Source organism: Archocentrus centrarchus, chromosome 11 (genome assembly GCF_007364275.1).
Source record: "Archocentrus centrarchus isolate MPI-CPG fArcCen1 chromosome 11, fArcCen1, whole genome shotgun sequence".
Taxonomy (NCBI): Eukaryota; Metazoa; Chordata; class Actinopteri; order Cichliformes; family Cichlidae; genus Archocentrus; species Archocentrus centrarchus.
In genome coordinates, this window is record NC_044356.1 from 17,377,129 (window position 1) to 17,404,198 (window position 27,070).

A 27,070-nucleotide genomic window follows, 5' to 3' on the forward strand; every position below is an offset into this window, starting at 1 on the left:
TGTACACCTTCAGGTTGAGAAAAACACAAATGTTTTTCTTTAATTGATATTAATTTGGTATAACGCTTTCATTTTAGTGAACAATTACTCACACATACAGCTGAAACACTTCAATCCAGTCCTAACTCAGAAGCCGCACTCCTTTGGGAGTTTATTAGAAAAGACCAGAATGAATATTGAATCAAAACACAGGCACTGAGCTTCTCAATAGGACTCACTCATAACATCAAACCTCGGTCAATGATCTCCTCTCAACAAGAATCAATGAATTGTTAAGTGCACTGAAAAATTCCACTGCAAAACGCGCCTTATTCTGTCTCAGCCTTCTGCCTTTCTGCACTGCACTGCACAGTCTCAGTCACAGCCAGTCACTAAGGAAACTGATGAAAAGCTTCTATATATATACACACACACACACACCCATATACATATCACACACTGCTCTGCTCTCTCTCCGTGTCACACACACACACACACATACACATAACTGAATCTCTGTGCTGCTCTCTCTAAATCGCCCACGCAAACTTCACACACGCTGTGGTTATGACAACAGCAACCCCCGCCATCCTACACTCTCTTTACCCATCTATCCCCCCCTCTGTCTCTGTCAGTGAAAGTCTCAGCTCCCTTGTTTATCCATGTCTTTCCATCTGTTTCTGAGTTTATGTGTGACTGTGTGTGTGTGTCTGTGTGTGTGTGTGTGCAGAAGCTGGTGAGAGAGCAGGTGTAGAGCCATCTAATGGTCACATACCACACACTCATACATATAAACTATCTCTGCTGGACAGACTTGATGTTCTCTCAATCTATTATTCATCACCTTTTGTAATCATTACATAATCATGTTATAAGTGCCCTTTGAACTTTGGGGCATTTACACAGTCTACAAATATCCCCGCCCCATACCCGTTCATCTCTGTCTCGCTCACAAACCCTCTGCCAGACTGTGTTAACTTGCTGGCAGTGTAGTGCGCTACTTCGGCCCAAGCCACATCCCATTCACAAACCTACTAATCCACACACACTATTAGATCCCTGCTAGTCACACACACAAAGAAGTATGCATGTGTGCGTTTGCAGGATTAGGGAGGGACTGGAATGGATGGGCAAATCACTGCTAAGCTCCTCTATTGCTGCATAATCCTACTGAGTACACACACAGAGACACACACATCATGGAAATGCAGACACACAAATGTGTAAATATGCAAACACACATTCAGATGTGCACATACAAACACGAACGAATCTCTCATTCATTGTCACACACGAACAAAGAATGTATTTGCGCACACCCACACACACAAACAATAGTAGTCATCACTGACATTCAGACACACAAATATGCAGGCAAAAGTCCAACACACTTATTCAATAACAAATGCAGACATAAACACCCAGATATCATTTCAAAGACAATATATAATCCTGTTCGGTGAATGTGAGTTGCTGTACAAAAGGGAGTAAGAGAGTAGTGTGGGATGGGAGGCAGCTGGAGACAGAGAACATAATTTTTTTTTTCAAATCATATATATTTTTAAAGACCCCACTGAAGAGAGAAAATGGAGATACAAAGTAAAAGACAGAAAAGAGGAGTGAAAAAAGACAGATAAATGTAATCCAAACACCATTCACTATTATGCAATCTATTCATTCATTTTGCCCACACAACTAGGGCTCTTTTGTTCATTTAACTTACTACCCCAACCCCTCAAGAAATGCAATACATACAATTAGTAAGTCTGTTTTAAATTCTGACTATGACTCAATTAGTGTTTAAGAACACAGAAATATTTCTGCACACGCTTGAATCACAATGCATTGTGTAATATGAAAGGGATCACTAGAAGAACCAGTGACTGTAGTTAGTACTCAGGGCACTGTTTACATTAAAAGAAGACTTTTTTTTTTTTAATTCCAATAAAGTCACTGTAGATTAAATACACTGACCCCATGTGGTCCTATGGAGTTAGTGCAAGTTAAAAGGCACTAAATTGGGGGTGTCAAACTCATTTTACATCAAGGGCCACATATAGGCCATTTTTATCTTAAGTGGGCCAGAGCAGTAACGCTAATGGGAAAAAAAAAGTTTACACTAGTTTATAAAAAAGTTTTTAATTCCTACCAGCAAGGCTCTCTGGGTTTACAATGTAAAGGAAATAAAGACATTTACCATATAAATGAAAAACAGAAATTAGCTGTGAATTCAAAGAAAATGTAAATTTTTCACCGTGTAAAAACTGAAAATTTATACTGTAAATTGCGAAAAAAGAAACTTTTCAGTTATTAAACTGAATGCTAACAATAAAAAACAACAAATTTTCTTACAATGAATGGTTTATCAGTTACTTACTCTGGCGTATGAAATGCCATAGGTTATATGTTTTTGTCAGTAAAAAGACTGTAAAACTAATGAAAATACATTTAAAAGGTCCAATATTTATGCCCTCCTTTAAATTTCCTAATTTTTCCAAAGCCATGCAGTGGGCCGGACTGGACACTTTGGCAGGCCAGTTCTGGCCCACGGGCCATATCTTTGACACACTCTGCTCTAAAGCAATGAAGCAACAATAAATAAAGAAACTTCTTCATATTCAATAAATAGCTTATTGAATCAGTGTTTATTTCAGATAAAAAAGTTTCTTTACTTACTGCTTTACTTCATCTTATTATTGTTTTAGGCTGTTTGGAATTCTTGCCTTGCTGACTCATCATACTTTAATACATGAAATCTGTTTGTTTGCCCAAGAACACCTGCTTCACAATCAGGAGTTGAGTAACCAAATAGGTGCAGGTGATAAAAACTTTCAGGTTTTATATAGGAACTTATTAGCTCACCCTAAGTAATACTTGCCAGTTGGATGGGTAGAAGGCTATGCTCTACCATTTTTGTATGTGTGACCTTGCAACATATGCAGGGTCTGACACACTAAGTTGTTCTTATTAAACTGATTTCCTTCCTTCCATTTCATTTCTCACATAAAGTCATTTTGTGATGCCCATTTTGGAAATCCTCTTCAATGTTTATAAAATCGGATGACAAGTTCATGTAAGTGGGCCACAGTGAGAAAATCAGACTAAGTTAACATGAGTAAGAGCTTTCAGAATCTGAAGTCAGGTTTAGGCCAGGGTGACAGGTGTGTGTGAGATGCGTTAGTCTGAGCTGCTGCAGAGATCACAGTACTAAACAGAATGGCTGAGGAGACAAATATTAATACATAATGCATTTGGATTTGCTTGTCAGTGTACACACGCTTCACTTTTCCTTGTTTGACGGAATGAAAAAAGAACTCAGTCAAACAGATTTTTTGGGATGGTCCCTGCATGTGTCCACATCTAGGACAGAGAACCATACTGCTGTGTTCGCTGAAGGTGAACTGCCCGCTGCAATGGACACAGACAGGCAGACTGGCACTAATTGGCATGAATGGGCATGGCAGCAGGCATTTTGTGGATGAAGGAGAGGTGAGCTGCTGCTCAGCATGTGTCCTTGTCTGTGAATAATGTGTTCCACCTTTTCAAAGGCACACGGACAAAAATGTCAGAGAGGCAGCGGCACTGGTTGAGCACACATTCATCAAAGTCCTCTTCTCTGCACAAACACATATCCAGCACCCCTGAGACTCAACAGGACACACGTGCAGTACACACCAGAGCCATACAGTACTCAGCAATCATCCAAACAAACAAATTCCACAGGCAGACACACAGCACAATGGCTACATGCTCCACAGGTGTCGGCATCCCTGCTTGTGAGGCTGAAAGCTGCGTGACGAACAGAAGAATGGACTTTAATATAAAATCCATATGTACGTCTATTCATGTTACCCTGTACAATAATGTGAAATAGGTGTGCTGAGTGCTCTCAGTCTCCCAGAAGGGAATAAGGTTTTGTGTGATGGTAACAAAGGGACAATATTTCATGCTCCAAATGTGTGACCAACTGAAAATACTGCAACAGAAAATAATGCTGCTTTTTAAATGTTTATACACACGCACGCACGCACATACACACAAATAAAGAAAATTAAGATGGTCACTTTCTCACTAAGGCACAAAGTATGCAGTAAGCGGGTAACTATATTTCTACAGTCTTGTAACAAACAGAATTAAGACCACACAGGATTGATTGATTTCATAGATGCACACACATAACAAATAAAGGAAAGTCTTTATATGTATAAACTCTAAAGGTTGTTTCAGTTTCTGGCTTTTTGTTGATAAGGAACTATGGCATTTTAAGATTTCTTGAATGGGAGTGTTTACACAACACTTTCCACCACCATCTTCAAAACACCATCGCACTGAAGTTGTTCTGGCAGGACGTAGTGACCTTAATCACCTTGCTAAGGCACTTTATGTGGTAGTTTTTCCTTTCATGTGTCCCCCAGCTATATATGTAATATTTTGACTGATAACACGGGCCAAATAATTACTTGGACTCTCTCTCTTACATTTGAAATACTGTAACTGACCAGGTGAGACAAAGTTTATGTTAGTGCTTCAATCTCATTTCCCCAACTTCTTCTGACCTGACAACACAATTTATATTTAGAGACTTGTGGTATAGAAAAAAAAAATCCAAGTATACACAAACACTGAGTTGGATTTGCTTCACTCCAGAATTCCAACTGCTTTAGACTGAAGAGAGAATGACAAAAAGGAACCAGACACACTGACCACACTGGCTTGTCACTGCTTGTCTCACTTTCCCAACAAATCTGTCACTTTCTTTTAACATCATTATTCTCAGTTGTTTTTGTGCGTGCGCGCGCGCACACACACACACGCAAATTTTGTGCAGTTAACAAAACAGGCTTATTTGTGTGCAATATGGTTCTGCATGCATGCAGCTGCCTCATGTTTTAGAAGGACACACACCCTTGTTTTACTGTCTTTATTGGGACTCCCCCTAACCCTAACCTTACACGCACACACAACCACTCACAAATTGCCTTGAGGGCGGTCGTATTTGTCCTCCTGAGATACAACAACCCTCTGACCATGACCCCATTTCAACGCCAAACACAATCTTTGCCTAGAACACCACAGGGTTTGACTGCGATTATGTAAGCCTTTGCAGTGGTAGAGAAACCAGAGGGAGGGACAGAGGGAAGAAAAAAGGGCAGGATAGATGGACATGGGGACCAGGAGAGAGAGAGAGAGAGAGAGCGGGATTAAAGTACAAGTAAATGATGGAGAAGCAGAAAGAAGATAAGAGAGACGGTGAACGAGACAGTGATGTCACCTTGTACCTGCGCTGCAGTGAGACGGACAAAGGGAGCGAGTAACAGAGGGAGAGAGAAAGGGATGTTGAGAGATCTATTAGCTGATAGAAGCCATGCAGACAGCCTCCCACTCCTTAGGCAATTGATTCAAGGATATTGTGCTGAATGCCGTGACTGTGTGTGTGTGTGTGTGTGTGTTTGTGTGTGCGCGAGTGAATGACAGTGAAACTCTAGCTTTGAGCCTTGGGGCATAAAGCACTACTACTAGAAATCTGTTTTCCCCTCAGTCTGTGTGTGTGTGCGAGTGTGTGTGTGTGGTCCAGGATCTAAATCTGTTTATACAGTCACATTATGGGGAGCAAAATTCAAGTTTCTATGTTTTTGCATTAGGGTAAGGTCAGATTAGGCACTGTTCACATGCTAATGTAAGCCATTGCATTTTAGGGTAAACACGATACTTCGTTAATGTAAGGGTTTGGATTTAGCACGTAGCGATTATGGTTAAAGTCTCCTGTGAATAAGTTTTGGTGAACGCGACGTCCTTTTAAGTGGCAAAAACAAGTTTGTATGTCTGTGTGTCTTTCAAGAGGACAGCATAATGGAATGCCTTGGTTCGAGACTTGCCAAGAGCACTTTTCCCATACGCCAGGGAGCCAAGACTTCCCCAACCAGCCAAGAATAGCGCCAACACTCTCTCACTCTCTCTGTTTTACTCTCTCTCACCCACACTCACACAAGTACTCACACTTTTTTACTGTTTGGATTTGAGAAAAAGGGTGACAGTGTGAAGGAGGAAATAACAGCCTTGCGCACTTCAATACAGTGACAGAAAAAGAAAAAATATAAGAAGAAGAGGGACATTTTCCAAACTTGTACTGTACAACAAGCAGTACAGTGGGACGTTTTTTGGTCAAATATACACTTTGTTTGGAGTTGTGTTTTGATCAGTATGACACAAATAAATATTAACTTATTTGAACTTGAATTAACTGAGAGGCATATACTGTAGAAGGAGCAAAACAGGGGAAGCTAAAGAGAAAGGAAGAGGGAGACATATAGGCAGGGAAACTGCAGCGCTCTCCAAACTCACTGTCCCCCATGGGGTAAATGGGTTTGTTGTTCTCTCTGTGGATGTGTACTTACAGTATATGTGATTTTTTTTTTTTTTGAAGCAGGAATAAAGTGGTAGATAAAGATGTGGACCACAGTGCATTTCCTATTCCCACTGCATCACACCGAATGTTGAGGCAAGAGAACAACAGGCAGGAACATGTTTTCTACTCCCAAAAAAAGCAAAAGCAATGACATACTGTACAAGAAGCAGCCTTACTGACAGTACAGCCGACTTTTTCTCTTCAAACCAGTGTTTAAGTATCTCTACCAGATGTGATTTCAAAAGCTGGGCATGAAAGGAGTTAAAAATATGCTGCTTTAATTAATGCTTGTTTCTCTCCTCATGACTCACTGGAAAAACAGCTTATAGTGAGCAGGGAGGCTATCCTTCAAACAGAAGACCTGAGTTCAAATCCTTGACCTCACTGAAATGTCTGTGAGTGAGATAATCGCCAGCAGCTCCAAAGGTGCTATTCTGTAGCTGACCCTGCCATCTTGCTTCCCCGCGGTAAGGGTAGCAAGTGAAAAAGAATTTCCCCTTTGGGGATCAATATTACCACAAAAGGACAGCACTTTAACGGTGAGTAATTCAGAGAAAATCAAAGCAGTTGCAGTCTGTGGTTTTCAAGAAACCTGAACTATTAGATACTAGATACCGAAACACACACATAAGAAAGACATATGCAATGTAAACAAAGCTCTAAACCCCACAATCCCTTCTCAAGCCTTAAATTAACCTCACATATAAGGTATTTTTTTTTTGCACTCTCAGCACTACCAATAAAGCCTCCATTCGTGTTGGAACACCCCTCATTAGCTGGCTCCTGAAACATGACAATACATTCGTGTATAAAAAAAGATTTCAGAAAGCTTCCTAATAAACAAACCCACTGTCACCAGGCAGACTGGGTTTCCCTTACCTTTAAATGCACCTCCTCCAATCGAAGTGAAGTCAGCAAGCAAACTTAGTTAAGCTGAGCCCCACTGCTTGGATTTAAGTAACTGAATGAGGCCTTATCTGCCTACTTTCCAGAGGCTTCAAATAGTGGGTGAACAAAGAAATGATATATCACATTGTTTGGTCAACTCATTATACAACATTATATCAACAACTACATGTATAAGCCACTGATTTGAACCACACTTTACCAGTGCAAATGCACTGCACTTAACATGCATCTGTGCAGCAGTCGGAGCGACAGGTTTATCAGCAAAACTAGGCTCCTAGCCACAAAGAAAACACTGATCTGGAAAGTCCTTGATGCCTGAACTAATAACATCATATTAACCATAGCAGACTAAAGCTTTCAGCAATGTGATCACAGTTTGTCAGTTGTGATTCAGCAGTAATCAGCGAACTACTGTGTCCTAGCTTATCAAGCACAACCTAAATTCTAGGAACTAAAAACATGATATGCAGAGGGTCGCAGTGCACTGACAAAACCAGATTGCATAGCAAAGAACAAGAGAGAGTTTTTCAATTATCACCATGGTATCAAGGCAAAGACAATCTCACCTCATTCAACACAACTCCTCCAGAGCCCCCAGGTGTGTCAGCAGGTGGTGTAGCCCATGGAGAGGGTTCCAGACTATTCCAGAATGCAGTGTGTGTTGACTCAGGGACACAGCACTCCCTGGTGAGTGAAAACAACAAAAGTTAGACTAAATCAGGGAACAGGGAAATGAGAGAGCACATGCATTCATATATAGTCACATATATTCATATGAACTGTGTTGTCAGCAATGGGAAGGAAAGCCAATTGCAGAATGGATTTGGACACACAACTGAGCATGCATTGCATGTTCTGTCAATAAAAATAGCCATAACTCTGCCTTTGATTCAAAAGGACAAACTGTGCTTTTCACATTTTATCTTCAAAAAAGTACACAAAAAGTACACAACAACAAATGCACTTCAGTCACGTTTTCATGGATACTGATGAAAAAAAGGAAAAAAAGAGACCTTTTATGGCACAAATGTTGCTGTGCACCAACATAAGGTAGAAATGATTTGTTAGAGAAGAGGCGGGGGATGGCTACCATTTCCATATCTATGAAAAGTCCTTCACTGTTTTAAAAACTGCAGGTCATCATTATACACAGTGTCTGTCATACCCAGGGAAGAAACTCCAGAGTATCTTTAAAGACATCAAATGTGCAACAAGCTGACTCGAGCAGACACCCACACACCAACGTAAGAGACAGACTAGCTGATTGTCGACAGTGTGTACACACTCTGGGGGACTAATTAGGCAGGTTGTGGTGGAATGACGGCTATGTTATGGGGATACAAGACACATGTTCCCTGCTGTTAGTCAGCGGCAGTATGTGTGTGTCTATGAATGTTTATTGGGTATATGTGGGATGCCAAACATCCTACTGACCTAGTTCTTATATGTCTGACAACAAGAAAAGAGGTGGGGAGGTGTGGGAGAGAAGTGTGTGTGCAGCTGTCTTAGCTGTGGGAAAGTGTTTTATTACAGCTTATAGGAAACTGAGGTGGGAATTACAGAATTTGGCTGGTTTTGTGTGATGCATTAGTGATAGCAAAATATGTCATTCCATTCACACTTTTCAAGTTATGCATGATCACTCTGGAAGACTTGGAGAGAGAGAGAGAGAGAGAGAGAGAAAACAAATATCTGGTTAAAACTGATAGTGTGCTACAGAACTGGGCTTAAACACTTACACATGCATTAAAGTGCCTGCACAAAGAAAGCAAGAGAGGGACTTGTAATGTGTTTATGTAAGGAGGAGAGAGAGGAAAAAATAGATGAGAACTGAGGCCATGGATTAGCAAACACCAACTGGCAAAGGAATTGATCACATGGTACAAAAAATTTAAAAAAGGGAGAAAAGGGGATGCAGGCAAGAAGCATTAGACACACAGAAAGAAACTCCAACACCAAACAGTCAAGAAATAGCAAAAATGTTAAGAGACAAAAGAAGAAGTGGAGGAGAGACAATCCAGAGGTGATGAAAAATGAAGACAGATGGAGAGAAACGAGGGGACAGAGAGGTAAAGCAAGCAGAGAGGAAGAGAGAGGCAACAGAGAGACAGAGAGAGAAACAGATGGTGGCAGAGAAGAGGCAGATAGAAACTCAACGGGATGACAACACTGGCACAGCCAGCGAGGCACAGCAGGGAGTATGGAAAGCTGAAAAATGTCAGCAGAAAGGGAGGAGGATGATAAGAAGTGAGGGCAAAGCAGGACAGACAGTGAGGGTTTTCATCTAAAACTGCACCAACTTTCAGGGAAAACAAAACAGAACTTCTACTCTTATCAACACTGCATAAACAGTGCTCTTATCAGCTCTTATTATGTTTAAAAAACAAATAAATTAGAAACAAATTAACAGTGCTTTAACGCTCATTTGCAATGTATATAAATTAAAATTCCTGAGTTGAAACCACGTTGTTGTGATTCAAAAGAAGCTAACCATTAAATCCTGTGAAAACCTTAAACCTAAAGCTGTGATTTCTAAGTCACACTTCACATGATGCACTAACTACTTCAGACTGAGTCTATAATCTGTATCATCTGGCTTGATAACCCATGTTCTTATAAATATGTTATCTCCAAGTACCCCAGGTCTTGCCCCTTAGTGCTGCAGCATTAGAGATACCTGCCCCTTCCCCTAGCACACAAGCTCTAAGAGATCTCTCTTCTAGATTGTAAAAGGCAAAAAAAAGCATCATAATTTCTCCAGCATGATGAGCAGAACCAATGTTATCAGACTTTACTTTATAATGACTTATAAATAAAGTACTTATTGATGTCTTTTTCGTCCCCACTCACAGAAAATATACGAAATCTACAGTGTAAGAGTTTTACCTCATTAACCTCCTAATCAGGCCTTATTCTAAGTGATGATGTTGTTGCACTTGAATTGCTTTGCCCAGTATGGCCACTTTAAGTTGGTAGTACAGCAATAACAATCTCTCTCCCTTAATAGCACCTAATAAATATAGTTTATTCTTTTGTAAAACATCCAGAATGACTCCAAAATTAAATCTTTATGCCTGAATATTTTCTCTATTCCAAAGCGACATCTTGCTCATACCTAATTCACCAGTAGTTTGACACTTATTAACCCACACAGCTTCAGCATGATAACAATTACACAGAAATGCAATCCTTTTACACCAGAAAGGTTTGTCAGCTGAAAATTATGCAGCAATTCTAGGCAGCAGCTTTGTTCAAAGCCTTAAAGAAACTTCAAGGTTATGAACAAAGAAAATTAAAAAAAATACATTAATAGATATCAGAACTTGGCTTCAATAATCAACACTTTGCCTTGTGCTGACTTTGGACTTTTACCATTAAGTGGGAGTAAAACCTGTGCATCTTAATAGCTTTTTCCAAGTTGTTATCAATCACTCAAGAGTCTGTTGATTGTAAATGTTGTGCAAAGTAATGGATTTAATAAGTCTGAATACAAAGCAATTTTTCAATAGGGCACCTGTCTGGCTGTTGGTAGTATTTTACTATGAAACAGGACATTTCTGTGTGTTTTTTTGACCGCCAGCTCCTCATAGACCATCAGGAGTTGAGCAACCAAACTTGGTACGCAGGTACATGTCAGGCCCCTGGAGGTTCTCATCTATATCAGACATGGTGATGTCGTCAAATCTATCAGGATGTAAAAACGACATGAGAGAATTTTAATAGATGTAATTTTATTAGATGTGACCCTGGTTTTGCAGTTTGATTTTGTTGTTTATAAAGAGAATGAAACTGCGATAAATACAGCAATTAATTTTTTTTTAACCCACCCATCCCCAAGCTTCTTCCTTGCAACACATTCCACAGAATACAATGTCTATTTTACACACACTCCACTAAAGAAGTATTTTCTTAATCCATCACATCCAGAAATCAGGCAGGCTAAATGAGTCAGGTGCGGTACAGTGTAAACCACATTAACTGAATGCCTGATTGAATTCTAAAGTGCAGCAGAGTAGCCAGCTCATGTGTGTATTTGTGAGAGTGTGTGTGCGGTACTGTGCATGGCTTGGTTATGTCATTGTGTGTGCTGAAATTGAATGCGCTTTGAGGTTTTCCATCATATTGAACCAGAATTATACAGCATTACATTCTTTTGTGAAAAGTGACTTGCAATACGCGCATTCAACCTTCAAACCAACAAAGACCACATTCGGTGCTACTGTGCAAGTGCACAAATGATCAAAATGCCTGCTGTATTTGTGCATTTGTGCATCTACCTCAGTGTCAACAACAGACCCTCAACAACAGCGATTGGGAAGATGTTTTATGCATGCTGACCCATGTGTCTGACACCGTCATCAAGGCAAACTTGTGATTACACAGCATGATGGTTTGGTTTACTGCCCATAGCCTTTTCCCAGTGCAGCTACTTTAAGTGTTGGAGCCAGTAAACAGATGACTAAATGACAAAGCTGCCATCTTTTGTGTGACTTTCCTGCTGTTCTATGCCCTCGCTGCGGGTAAACGGGTTCACAGTGATGCATGTAAATGTGCGTGGTGATCTCGATCAAAGGCAATGATATTCAACACACCTAAAAAAATGTTCTCTGTGCGAATGCTTCCCTGTACTTGACTGGATGTTGGCATGATTACGGCATGAATGCTTTTGTCCACTCAACCATCACTTCATCTGTTTAAGTGCTTGCATTTTTCACCAAGTGTATCAAATAAAACATCCACCCACAACTACCATGGCTGTTGCCAAATCCTATGCCTACAGTACAAGTTTTGTCCAACAGTATGGTACTTTTTTTTTTTAAACTTCAAATTGCTGTAGACTGTAGAAACCACAAATGCTGGGTTCAAGGGCCAACATCACCTAGATCTTTATCCAACAATACTTCTGAAGGTTGTGTTTCAAACTGAAAATTGTACAGAATGTTGAAGTCTTGCTAGAGAAATTTAAGGTTAAAGGGCAGAATTGATGAAAACATGGCTTATAAAAAAAAATTCCTTCAAAGACTACATTTTTGGACTTAATCTTCCTGTAACTACTTTTGCTTCACAGTGATAAGTAAGAACATTTCAAAGCCTTAAGAATCTAGTTTTCTTTTCACTTACTTAGACCAATTACATTTGCTGTAGTACAGCACACAATTCCTCATCATCGTAAGTATGGCAGACGATCACAATCACAAGAACACATAGACAGAATACTTTAGGAGCTGACGTAGTGTCTGACAGCTGTTTTGTTGCCTGAGGCAGAAGAATGCATTGAGTCCTTGTGTGTGTGGGTGTGTGGGTATGTGTGTGTGTCTGTGTGTGTATGTATACGTGTACATGTGTGTGTAGAGTGACTGACCATTACTGTAATTTAAGGGAAATTCCTTCCTAAACCACAACCCCATTTCCCTAGATTCCAACAATCTTGTCATACCACAAGTAAAGAATCAGCACTCTAAAAGCTTAAGGTGCTGAGAACAGGAATGTTATCATAAGAGCACACGTATTTGGAAAGACCAGTGTCCTTCAGTAATCACCATCCTTTACTTGCTGTTTGCTGTGTTACTGGAAGTGTGTACGTGGCAGCTGTGTCAGGTTGTGTGCCAAAAATGAATCATTCCAGTTACAGGCCTGAACTATTTTTAACATGCAATCTTATAATGTGTTTTTGAAAAGTGGGAAGATGAATAAATAAAGATCATATGCCTGTAAGCACATATAAAAAAAAACCTAAGAGGCATTTCCAGGTTTATTAGTGCTCACTCTCCCTCCAGTTCAGCCTATACTGCTCAAAAAAATACCCCCCCCCCCTTTTTTTTTTTTTAAATCAGGGTAAAATTTAGTCAGTTAAACTTCTGGGATATTGATCTGGTCAGTTGAGTAGCAGAGGGGAACTGGACAGGGCAGTAGAAGGTTTTTAACCCATCACCAGGAATCTGCTCCTTTGCACAAAGAGGAAGAGCACTGCCAGAGCCTACAAAATGACCTCCAGCAGCCACTGGTGTGAATGTGTCTGTCCAAACAATCAGAAACAGACTTCATGAGGGTGGCCTGAGGGTCAGACGTCCTCTGATGGGCCCTGTGCTCACTGCCAGGCTGTACCTCAGACTGTCCAGGAGCTCAGTGATGCCATAGTCCAGATCTGAGAGGAGATCCCTCAGGACACCATCCGTCATCTCATTAAGAGCATGCCCAGACGCTGTCAGGCACGCATACACGTGGGGGCCGTACAAACTACTGAGTACCATTTTGAGTTCCTGCTGTGAAATTTGAGCAAAATGGACTAGCATGCTGCATCTGTCTTTGAATTCAGCCCTCTTTAGGTTGGTAATTTTCATTTTCATCAAATGATGTGACATGCTTTCATTCCCAAAACATTACCCAGTCCACATCAGTATACATATCCAGCATGATTTTTTCCCCCCTTGAGATCTGATGTGTTTTCAAAGTGTACCTTTAGTTTTTATGAACAGCATAACAGTATCCCTTTCTTAGTAGCTTCGGAGTCTAAAGGAACAATGATGATGATTATAAAGCTGGGTGTAAAGAACAGTTTAACTGATGGAGGTCATAGTTTTTAAGCACATTGGTAAATGAGAATTGATCTCATGTAGGACATTTTGTGAATGCATTAAAAGAACAAAGAATCAATATTTAATTGAGTGCTCAGCTATAGCATGAATAAAAGTTGGAACACCAATGTTGCTGCTGTGATCACAGGCCTAATTAACCTAACTAAATACTAACAAGATAAGTGAGAAATAGAATAAGAAAGTGAAAGCTTTAGAGCTCTATGGCTGACTTAGCAGTGCCAAACAATTTCTTAGACAACCACAGGGGAAAACATTGCAGTCAGGAAACACAGTACTGTGCAAAAGTCTTGAACTGCCTCCCATTACCTATGGGGATTCTGAATATCACATTATAGCTTGCGTCCAAATATGCGTTATATCTTTAAAAAAAAGTATTGTCAAGAGAAAGAGAATGAGCTGCCTAGTTAGTTAGAAACACACTGTAGTATAATATTATATAATAAGCTCATGTTGTTCACATCCAGTTATTGGACTGGACTGAAAATGAGTGAAAAGACAGTCAATGTCCAAAGAAAAACTTTAAAAGACCTTCAGAAGACTTGGAGAACTATTGCTAAAGACCATTTGAGACCAATTACAAAAAGTCTGGCTCTGTAGAAGCAAAATGTAAAAAAATAACAAAACAGTGGGGTAGCTCCAGACTTTTGCACAGTACTGCATATCATTAGGAACATATGGTAGTCTCACTGTCCAGTTAAAAGCACTTATCTCCACTTTTAGTGATCGGTGAGACACAGAGATTAAGTATTACTATATAGAACAAGAAGGTGCTAAAATTTGTTAGGTAATGCATTAAAACCCACTGGATTATCAAAAAAATGGAAATGTGAAAGCTGATGTTCAGTGTTTTGTGACAGTATGATATCATGTCACTAAACAAAACGGCAACTCGATCAATCAAAAGCCGTACGCTGGATTCACTGTAATTTAATTAGAGGAACATTCCATAACGGCAAAAAGAAGGCAAAACATAACTTCTTATTTACAAGTTGGAAAAAGTTGATTCACAGTGCTTAATCAGTCACAATCATCTGGGGACGGAATGAGGTTGCAATCATCACTCTGCACCACTAGCTGTCAATAAAATCAAGGAACACAACTTAATATTTCCTCACTGATTAAGACCGTAATGTCTGATCAGTTGAGTGCGGGGTGGCACTTACTTACTTACTTATCCCACACAAACTCACAGACAGGGTATTGTCCTGCCTTAGCTTTACTTTGTAAAACTACACTTGTGTGTTAGGCGCACAAACACACACACACACACACACACACACACAAACAGAGAGAAAGGACAGGCATTCATTTGCCCTAAATAAAGACAATGGGGTAAGACAATCCCATGGCTGTGTGTGTGTGTGTGTGTGTGTGTGTGTGTGTGTGTGTGTGTGTGTGTGTGTGTGTGTGTGTAAGCTTCTGCGTTAAGAGGGCATGCTGAGAGAATAGGAAGCATGCTTTCTTTGCCAACCCTCTCCTTGGCAGTCAAACAAGGACACACACACACACACACACACACACAGATACACACACACACACACACACACAGACACACACAGACACACAGACACAAAGAGCACTGAGCATTTTTAATTGGCCCCTGATTTGCCAGTTAGGGTTCTTGCCACTTTCTTCACCTCACTGTGCTGGCCCCCTGCCTCGAAGCCTGGCAGAGGCACAACTGGACTTTGAAAATCTGTGCATGTTTCAGTCTAAGTGTATGTGGTTCATCCTCAAGTATCCTCGCTAATGTTTGCACCTGACCATGTGTATAGGTATAGGAGGGTGTCAATATCATCTGACATTTGTTGAGAGCTCAAAGCAAAGTTTCAAGACCAGAATCTTAAAACTCTTCGAATCTAAAGTACTGCTTCAATTAATGAAGAGTGCAGTAGCTATTTTTAGGGAATGAAAGTACATCCTTATCTACACACCAGCTGATATTTTTTGAATATTTATATATCTATTACATATTCATATTGTAGGTATCAGCAATTGTGTGACGCTGTCATGTCAATATGGACCAAAATCTCTGAAGAATGTTTCCAGCACCTTGTTGAAGTTTTGCTATGAAGAATTAAGGCAGTTCTGAATGTGTGATTCTGTGTAACCACATGAGTGTGCTGCGGAGCATTTCAGAAAAATCAAGAAGAGAAAAAAAGACACTCAGACATCCTGGACTGCTGTAGTTTAAAAAAAATTTGTAATGGTCTGTCATAGACTCTGTGTGTGTGTGTGTGTGTGTGTTTGCATGCACATTTGTAATATACTTGATGTGGGTAAGATTTATGTACCTGATATCAGAAGCAGATTGCATCCTCGCCTCCTAGCTTTGCAAAGCAATGACAATAAAACTCATTCCTTTTACACTCCGCACACACTGAGACAACCACAGACACACACATCTACGAGCACCCCAAGGTCAACACAAAGAGGATGAGATAAGTGTGTGGTGAGTGGTCTATGCGTGTGCACGCGTTTGTGTGAGTGTTATGACATCATTACTATGGCCGAGCACTCTATAGTGGATTGATGGAGAAAGGGTTGTTATGGTCGACTGCTGTGAGCTCAGTGCCCGCCAGCCAGGCAATTGGGCCTTGCCACTCTGTGTGTGTGTGTGTGTGTGTGTGTGTGTGTGTGTGTGTGTGTGTGTGTCATGCAGCTCATGGTGTAAAATGCTAAATAGGAAGAATACATTAGCCATGTGTTGCAAAGGCAAATTTGTTACACAATTGCCTGTTGTCAAAACATTTATTATTTATTGATAAATGAGTAAGCAATAGCAGAAACTGGTCAAATGGAAACTATGTATGAATCCACATATCCATATACATAGGACAATGATAATATATGATGCCGGTACATGAAAAAACACTGTGCTGCATTTACAGGACTATTTTCAATCTGAATTTATGGAAAATGAGGACATAATCAGCAGATATTTGGTTTCTATATTTTTATTGAGACCTGCTCCAGAGCGGCTTGATTTACATAATTACAGAATTATATCTTTAGTTTGTTTTGGTAATTATATACTCATAATCTCATCTATAGAGTTTATTCTTTATGAACATAATCTTTTTTTCTCTTTCTAGGTAGCACTTGTAAGCAGATAGTCCATTCAGCCTCTCCCTGCCCTATCAGGTTATCAATCTCACACACGCACACGTACACACACAAACATGCTTCTCAGATGACCTCCCATTGAGAAGCAAACAAAGGAGACACAATACTACCATCACATCACAAAAAAATAAAAAACAATCACAGCTCGACTTTCTCTGATATCGCCTCTGTAACCAGAACTCTTCAGCAAGCTCTTCAGAAGACTTCAAACACAACAAGAAGTCTGAAAAGATTAGCAATGATTAAATACAAGCTCGTGGTAGCAAATGAAATAATGATATTTTAAAGCGCTTTTTATGAAAAAAAAAATCTCATGGAAAGCTTCTTGTATCAAAACTGTAAATATCACTTGTAGTTTCCACTTGTGAGCATAAGAGAAAATTTGCATTATATCAGAGCGTAGGGGCGTGATTCAAGATAAGCTACAGCATATTTCAACAACCGGTGACAAACTGTACATAAAGGATGGACCTAGCAACTATGACCTCGCCCACTGATTTGTGAACTCCTGTTTCGAAGCCTCAGTTCTAACATTGTGACTGTTGACAGCTTTTCTTTTGTTAGTTTTTTGGAGCCAGAAGTGACCATATTTGGATGAGAAGGTGGAGTGCTTAGTTATCAGCTAACATTAGCTAGTTTTGTCACCAATGTGCACCCATAAGGTTGCACAAGTGCATCTCACAGATAAAGATACATGGCAATTAGTCCTCAGTAACATATTAATATTCAGCAAGTAACATACAAATGAAATATGCTCCGTGGACAGGCAAAAAAGATCACCAAGATGAGGTCCAAGTGAGCAACTAAAATGAATAGAAATGAAGATTAGCAGACAGCTTGTGGCTCCCAGCACCTACTTGTCAGTCTAAGCATAACCCTAATAAAACAGGTAAAATTTAAATTTAGATGAGGTATTAAAAAAAAAAAAATCATCCCCACCTCAAAAGGGGAAAATCAGCTGTAAAGTCCAAAACCATTTTTGTGTTTTTTGTACTGTTTTGTTGTTGTTGTTTTGTTGTTGCCAATTTATTCACAATGTCTACAAGCAAAGCTGCAACAAAACACACACTGATCTTGGTAGATTTCCATTTAGATTACAAGAGAAATCTTACCTTGTGTCTTTGACTTAATAACTAGTTATATGAGGCTAAATTTTACATTTTAAGTGTGCACAAGTGCAGATAGCATGACATATGTGTAAGCTGGTATGCCTCAGGTGCTTGCTGACTCAATCACCTGACTACCAAAGTATTACTACTGAGGTCACATGTTACAAAATGAAAAATTAAGCAGATTAGGGCAGCAGTGTAGCCTCATCTGACCATCTCATAAAGAAAGGTCACAAGTTAATGCAAGAGTCATTTGTCCTTTATTGAAAGACTTCTTTGCTTTCAAAACAAATGCACCAGCCTAGATGAACTGTGCATTAGGTTATTGGTTATGTGGTGGGTCAAATTTTATCAATGAATGTTTAATAATGTGGATGGCAACCCAACTCATATCTGCAATAGAAGTAAAACTATCACAAGTAGTTAAACCCAGGCTCAAACACACTGCACTGCTGCAGAATGAAAACAGAGCATCTTTGAACCTGAAACAGATAAAATAAAGACAGAAGTGGAAAAAAAAAGAGAATGCTCTGACAGATAGGGGTGGGGTGATAACACAGGGAATGAATAAAAGACAGAGACGAAACACAAACGAAGAAATAAAGAAACCGAGTTGTGGCAGAATATGATAAAAGAAAGAGGACCTCGTCTGAGTGTCTCTCTCTCTCTCTCCCTCCCCTCTCTCTTTTATTCTAAGATCTTCAAAGACTAATGCAGCACTCCTGAGAGACTACTACCAATACTGGTGGGACACACACACACACACACACACACACACACACACACACACACACACACACACACACACACACACACACACACACTGCTGGGAGACAAGCTCTACACAAGCCTCCTCTGAACCAAAGTAATGATACACGAGAATATCAGACAGACAGATGAAGGGAAAGAAAAGTGGCTGAGTCAGGCAGAGAAGAACCTTTGACATGAAAGGAAAGAAGAAGAAATTAGATACACCGTCTTCAAGTGAACAACTGGAAGTCTAGGTATTTTTGCAAAATCAGTTAAGAATTTTGTCATATGTAAATTTAGCAAAAAAGCGAAGCAGGTAAGCTCCCCAAACTCAAACTGTGACAGAATTTCACCAAACATAATGCAGTGTCATACAAGGCACGGACTGTGTGTACTCAGTGCAGTAATATGCTTGTCTGTTATGTGGAGTCAGTATAGTCAGTCTCCAGTAAATGCAGGAATCAAGCATTAATAAAGATCATCTTTAAGCCCTTTTCTTGCCACTGTTTTCTCATTAAACACCAGCGTTCACACACACCACGGCATCTTTCTGCCAAGTGCGTGACGTCTCCCTGGCACTTTTATTTCAATTGTCAAATATTTTCTGTCATCTTTCAGTGAAACATGACAAAAATAAAGACAACACAATGAAGCAACATGCCTCCTCCAGACTACAGACAAATGCTGTTCCTTCATTTTTTTTTTTTTTTTTGCCCTGGGAGAAAAATTCTAATCTAACATCGCTGTATTCCTACTCACAGCCTCGCACAGAAGAGGAGTCTCACACAGCAGCACGAAAATGTGTACACGTATGGCTTTATCACTTATCTGCATGGCTGATAAAGTTGGACTCATTATTTGCTGTGGCTGTTAATGCGGCTGCTTGGTCTGGGGAAATAATATTCTTGCACGCCTTGTTAACTCTGTTTCTCTTCAGTCCCTTCACCCGCCCACAATTTCTCTTTGTCTGGCTCTTTTTCTTTTCACAAACCGCCTCCTTGTCTCTCCTCCTCCCTCCCCTCCTCGCTGTATTTTTATTGTTGTCATTCAAAATCTGTCACTTGTCTCTCACACTGGCCGTAGGCTGTACGCATCTTTTTCCTTATTTGACCAACCCACTTTGGTCTATCCTCTATCCCCCCACCATTCACAAACCACCCTTGCAAAATTCCACAATAACGTTGCCCCCAGAGGCAGTTTACTCATGTATGGCCTATGAACACTGAATACACTTGTCAAATGAGCATTTTGAGGATGTTTGACACAGAGCTATTCTACGCTTAACTGGTTAACTGACAAGGCGTTACTGTGCACACTATGTTATGTACAGTATGTTGACGGTGACAGCGCAGCACACGCTTAAAGTAACTGAACAAATAACCTAGAGGAGCAAAGGATCTGACATTTTCCTGCAGCACCAGATGAGCTGTCATATATTTAAAACTTAACTGGGTATTAACAAGACTTCTGGAGAGATTTTAATGCACGCTGACATTAGCACCTGCCAGAGTATAAAAGAATAAGCAAATAAAAAGAACTATTATATAAAACATATAAAGATACTTATCAATACAAACTAGATGGGAAAACAAAAGAAGGGCAATGGAGCTAGAAAAGCCAAGATAACAAAAAAGACAGATATGAGAACAAGCCAACAAGCTGTTTTGTTTTTTTTCCTTAACTTACTGAACCCCAATTTTGTTACTATGGTCTAGCAACACAGAGTTAGTGCCAGACTCGATGCACTACCTGCAGTTAAAGCTGAATGAAGCTGAAAATAGCTACATTAATGGGCATCATATTCCTTTAACTGTGTGTGTTCTTTTCCACAGTCACACACTGAAGCAAATTTATTAATAACCCTGCTGTTTTTGAGTACTCTGCTACATTTACATTGGAGCTGTGTGTGCGCGCACACACACACACTGCTGTCCATTCTCACTGAAACATTTGCATACGGCCACTCACACTTCCTGATGGTGCTTGTGGGAGTGTGACTTAACCTCCCTGATTTGAAAGTAAATGTGTGACGCTACTCACCATTACACAACAGCCCAGTCACACAGGACAAGTTCACAGGTGTCTGTGTGGTCTTAGGATATGTTCAGAGGTACATGTCTGTATAAAAAGATGGACGTAGCTTCCAGGTCTGAAAAGTGAAGCCAACATGGAAGACAATATAAAATATTATGTTTAATTCAGCTTTTGTGGCTATAAATAAAATATTATTGTCATTAAGTTAAAAATGATAGGATGCATTCCTATTGTGTTATACTTGCATAAAGGCAAAAAATAAGTCATTTTAACCCACTGTTAGATGGTTGCCAGGCAACCTGATGGCATCACAATATAGCCTGAATAACTGGAGTTTTGTGGATATAAATTAGATGTTACTGTCGTGAAATAAAAATGATACAATGCTTTTATAACCTGCTAAAAGTGCATAAAAGCTAAAAACAGGCCATTTTAGCCTGTTGCCAGGCAGCTGCTAAACAACACGATGATATCATAATAGCTGATATCGACAAGGACATTCAGGGGCCTAAGACATACCAGTGTACATCTAAGATTTCATGCATTATAGTAAGAGCCTAAGTGTCAGAAAGGAGGCTTGTTCAGAGTATCCTCATGTGGTTTCATTCAGTCAGAGCTGCCCCCCTCGTGCATCACATCCAGTTTCGCAACACTAAGGTGATGACGGCAAAACCAGTAGTGACGTCACAGTGGCTGCATCCATCTTTCATGCCGCCTGTTGTCTAAGTTCCATTTAAAACCTCATTATTCCATGACTGCCCCGCACAATGAAACTTTTTCACAGGATAAAGTTTCATTGCGACTGTGTCTAAAATCATTCATCCAGTCCCCACTCCCTCTATGTAGAGCACACTCATCAGCAAAATGTGGAAAAAAGTTTCAAACACTACTTAGTTCATTTTTTCTGCAATGCTAATTACATCATTGCTGCTACGTGAATATAAAAAAAATAACAGCTCAGTGTTGGCTAAATAGATTAAACCAATATGATTTACAGACAGTACTGAGTGTATTTCCCCCCCAACACAAATACCTGGCAATTTATGTTGTGATATGCAGCTCTCTTTTGTCTCTTCCATGAGTCCTTTGGGCCAATTCATGACGGTATACAATGTTCAACTGGTTGTACACTACTTTTCACAAGGCATTGTGAAACATATTTAGTACACTGTAGGGTATAGTTATACATACTATAAACTGGGACATAACTACAAAATACAATATAGTGAGTGATTTTAGACACAGTTATAGTGATTTACACAGGTGTGATTATTCACTTTAGCAACAGCTTTGTTCTAAATGAGACCGAACCAGCAGACATAATACTAAATACTAAAGTGAATTCAGCCATTCGTTTTGATATTCACATTTGATTTTGCTACTTCCCTACAGTCAAAATGTCATCAGTGAGAAAAGCCTACAGATAGACATGTTTTGTATGCATCCAGCTTCATTTTGTCTAGTCTCACTGTACGTTGCCTTTTTGAAGCAATATACTGTAAAATCTCTGAGTGCTCCAGCATTATTCTACAGTCAAAAACACATACATCTCAGGTTAACTGGTGACTCTAAAAATGGCTAAAAAAAAGGCGTGAACGTGAGCGTGAACTGTCGCCCAGTGTTAACACTGCACTGTCAGCGGGGACCATCTCACAGTTTATAATAGAACTCAAACTAAATTGTTTCCACGTATGCCTGACTCAAACAAGAACTAAGTAAATTTAAAGAGAGTGAAAGACTGACTCGAGAGGACAGCAGAAAGCATTTACACAGTGGCCAATAATGAAACCCCACATCCTTTAAGACGCACTGGTTGCAACATTTGATTAGAGCGCATTTGTAGTTTTTATTATATGTACTAAAGCCTTAAAGGTATAACACACATGAAAGGCTCTATTGTCACACTGTAAGATGCACAGATATGTCAAACTGCAGCTTTTTTATATAACTGTGTGACACTATAAATGGTGTCCGTGTGTGTGTGTGTGTGTGTGTCCATGCACACAGTGTCTAATGAAAATCTATACATTACAACTATTTGAACCAAGAGTCACTATATTGTGTGAGACTATGAGACGCTCTTGTTTATCAAAGGACGCTGCATAGCTGTGTATCAAGATCTGATGAGCACCTTGAAAGACTACCGAGCTACTATAATGGACTGGTTTCTGTGTGCGTGTGTGTGTGAGATCGAGAGAGGGGGAGAGAAAAGGAGAGAGGGTGAGAGAGGATGATATCATTACCATGACTGGGCGCTGGCTGATGGCAGGCCATCATGGCTTCCTGCCACCCGCTCTTACTTTATAGGCCTGTGAGAGTGTGAACACCACTGGGCATGTGTGGGTGCATTCCGTCCTCTTCGTTGGGATAGTGGGGATATTTTATTGAGTTCATAAACCTAATGTACACCCACACAACCTCACGCTTTCTCTATATGAAAGCCCCACCTTCCTTTTCGTCTGTCAGTCACTTTCTTCTTTCCTCTAGATATCCATTTTTATGCAAAACACAGGCAACCTCTAAATTTGTTCACCTCTTTTGCCCCATCTGCTCTCAATATCAGACTACATACAAAATAATCAAATGTAGAGTTAACAATGTTTAAATGCAATTACGCCTCATTTACCTAGTAAATCTATGATTCTTGTCAGAACGAGACAGAGCACAGCCATCTTCTCATTTCTTAGCTCCTTTACTCTCGCTCCCTTTATCTCCTCCCACTGACTTCTTGTCTAAATGTTCCCTTTCCTATCTCGCTCTGAGTATAAATATCTCCCTTCCTTCCCTCTTCCCCACGGTTGTCCCTCATTCTACTTTCTTTTATTTAAGTTCTTTCCTTTTTTTTTCCCCACCACCCCACACTCTCATTTCACCACCTTTCTGTATTTCCACAGTGCACCTTCCACCGAGGGCGACTTTCCTCACTGTCTTTGAGTTTGCCTTTGAGTTGTTAGGTGAGGTAATCCCAGTTATAGCCATAAACTCTCCCAACACACTCATACACACACCCTTTGAGCACAAACAGCGCGATCATAAAGCTGACAATGCTGTCATTCAGACTTATAGTGCTGGGCAGAAAAACACCCAGAGACAGAGCAAAGAGTGAATGTGAGAGAGTTACCACTGTGTGTGTGTGTCTGTGTGTGTGTGTGTGTGTGTGTGTGGGCTGAAGGCTAGAGCACAGAGGGGAGCCACTACAACAATTTACCGCAGGAAACTCAATGAAGGGAAAACTCTAGTGTTTGACTTGAGGGACTTTTCTATATGCTTCATTCACTTTTAATACAACAGCTTCAGTATATTATATATATATATATATGTGTGTGTGTGTCTGTGTGCGCGCACGTACGTGTGTATGTGTGTGTGTGTGTGTGTGTTTAGGGGATTCCACTGTTTGCTCTGCTCAGTGTCTGGTTACATCATCACATGGTGCTTTGGGCTCACTCACATAAAAAAAGAAAGAAAGAAACACATAAGCCGGTATACACACAGGCACAAATACAGACAGAGATAAAATGTGTTTTAACTGCAGCAAGTGTTTATGTGTGTCAGCGTGAATAAACTGTAATGAAGTCATATGATTGCAAGGGCACACTGGTTGACTCTCAAAGAGCCTTTATAATACCTTTTCAATATGACCCTCTTAATGCACTTAGAGAGAGAGAAGCAGGGGAAGTGGAGAGACAAAGAAAAACAGGGAAAGTGAATCAGATTAGGAGAAAAGAAGGGATATTTAAAGAGAAGCAAGGCAGAAGAGAAAAAAAATAAGCTCGTGAGAAGAGAGACAAATAAAGAGTTTGAGAGCTGTGGAAAAAACCCTGAAACATGTTGAAGTAAAACTAATCTTACTACAATGTAAATTTATTCTGCTTTGTTCAAAATAAAGTGCCGGGATTCAAAATTATACTTCTGGTAATGCATACTAAAATGCAGGGAAAAAGTCAAGCAGCCATGACCGCAAACCCCTTTCAAAACATAAGTTTATGAACTGAACTTTAGCTACACACTTGTGTAGTTGCAGTTTGGTTCATATGATTTACGTGTAAATCTGAGTCTGAGTATATCATCCTTTGATTATTCTTTTCTCACCTTTGTTTTGTTTTTGTTTTTCTTTCTCACTCCTTTTTGTACCCTTTCCTTTCTGCCTGTCACGCCTGGTATAAATAAATAAAATAAAATCAAAATACAAACTAAATACATGCTAACAAGAGTAGCCTATTGTAAAACTTAAAGAGCTATTCTTGGAAAAGCAAATATGTTTGGTACACCAGCATATTCGGATCATATTCTGAGTGCAAAAACTGCCAGACATGACAGGCTAAAAAAAAAAAATCTGAGTCTGAGATGCAACATGTGATTGCAGTTGTCAGGGAGGAAAAGCTAGTAAAAGTTTTAAGAAGTATAAGATATAATTTAACCTCCTGAGACCTGAGCTCCTGTTTTTGATGCATTTTTAATTTCTCCCAGATATTTGTGATTAGATAGGCCTGATATGTATATATACTGAGCTTCCTCTTCAAACAGGAAGTTGCATTTTGTTACATACTTTAAAAAATAAAACTAAAAATTCTCAGATGGGGACGGTGGGTTTATAACACAGCAAAGTCAACATGGCTTAAAGCATAAAACACTACTGAGCAGAACGAAGTATACAATGCAGCAAAGCCAAAATGGAATGTCCCCATATGAGGATGCAAAATAGTAAAACAAAATGAGCAAAACCACTTCCTGCTCCTCTCCCCTCACAACTCTATAGTTTAAGTATCTCAAAAGATGACATCATTCGAATACACGCTAGTCAGTCACGATAAGAAAAATCATCAACCTGCATCAGGGCTGTGAAACGTGCAGAGCCAAAATTACTGCGCGCCACGAAAGAATGGAATGTGCTTGACAAAGGTCAAGACACACACACACACACACACACACACACACACACACACACACACACACACACACACACACACACACACACACACACACACACACACACACACACACACCTGTTCACTGTCTACATAAGGAAGCTGGTTAAAAAGGTTACATTCTTCAGCATCTATTACTGAATAGATATGGATAGGCTAGTGTAAAATCTAAAGAAAGAAAGAAAGAAGATGGCCAGACATTCTGACTTGTGGTGTCTTTCACATAGATGGAAAGTCAACAAAGTGATGCTGAGATAAAACAGAGAAGCCAGTTGTGCAAAGACTGCCACACAGAAAAAAAGGACAACAGGACAGAAAGAGAGTAACAAAATCAGTGCTTACTCCATGTCTCTTACATACGTCTATATGATTTTGTGCCAAGCAGCAGTCTGAAAATAGAGCACAATTAACATGGCTACATGCTTAATGTTCTGTATCAGTGATCCTATGTTAACAATCTGAAATTACTGAGTAACTTAGAGTAACTGTGAGTTAGAGTTGTTTCATCTAATTTGCTGTCTGTTGTGATCTAAAGTGCAAGAGAAGAGTCTAATTATCTGTAGAAACTGAGCCTCCACACATATAAAGCTATTTAAATAACTTACTCTAACTTAATGCATGCAAGCACGTTCCACCCTTTACTGGCTAAAACATGTCTGACTGACTGACTGACTGCACAGCTGGCTGAATGGCTGACAGCCTGGTTAACTGAACAGCTGTGTGACTCAGTGCACAGCTGTACAACTGGCTAACAGACAAATTTATTAACTGTCTCACTGGCTGGCTCTTGGGCCAGCTGTCTTGTGGACTGATCAAGGTATCTAAGTAGCTTACTGGGAGTTTGTGGCTGAAAAGCAGGCAAAGAAGTGCACTAAAGTGTCTAATATAGCATGTACTACAAGCACAACAACAACAGCAACAAAATGTACCATGGTTCTATGTTAGCAAGTGCATGTCTTAATCTATGTGTTTATTGCCTGTATATGTACGCGATGTGTGTCTGTATGAGTGTCTGCGTGTGTTATTTCAGGGAGGGGGCCTGTTGCTCTGTGCTGTTATACAATGCATATTGTATAACAACTGGCAGCGTGTGGGCGGCTCCCGCCATCTGGAGAGATGCAACCCCATATTGTGCCTGACGCTACACACTGTATGTGTATGTGTATGTGTGTGTGTGTGTGTGTGTGTGTGTGTGTGTGTGTGTGTGTGTGGGTGTGTGTGTGTGTGCGCCTGTGC

General features: G+C 39.9%; 1 protein-coding gene across 4 annotated transcripts in view; it reads right to left on the bottom strand.

The window, feature by feature from the left end:
* Positions 1–27,070, bottom strand: part of atxn1a (ataxin 1a) — a 95,503-nt gene that overhangs the window by 20,859 nt on the left and 47,574 nt on the right. For 3 of the 4 annotated variants that reach the window (XR_004020549.1, XM_030740604.1, XM_030740603.1), the window contains exon 3: positions 7,861–7,978. The exons of the other annotated variant lie outside the window; for it this stretch is intronic. The gene's annotated coding sequence lies outside the window, so the exon portion shown is untranslated. The remainder of the gene's footprint in view (positions 1–7,860; positions 7,979–27,070) is intronic. 4 annotated transcript variants of the gene reach the window in all.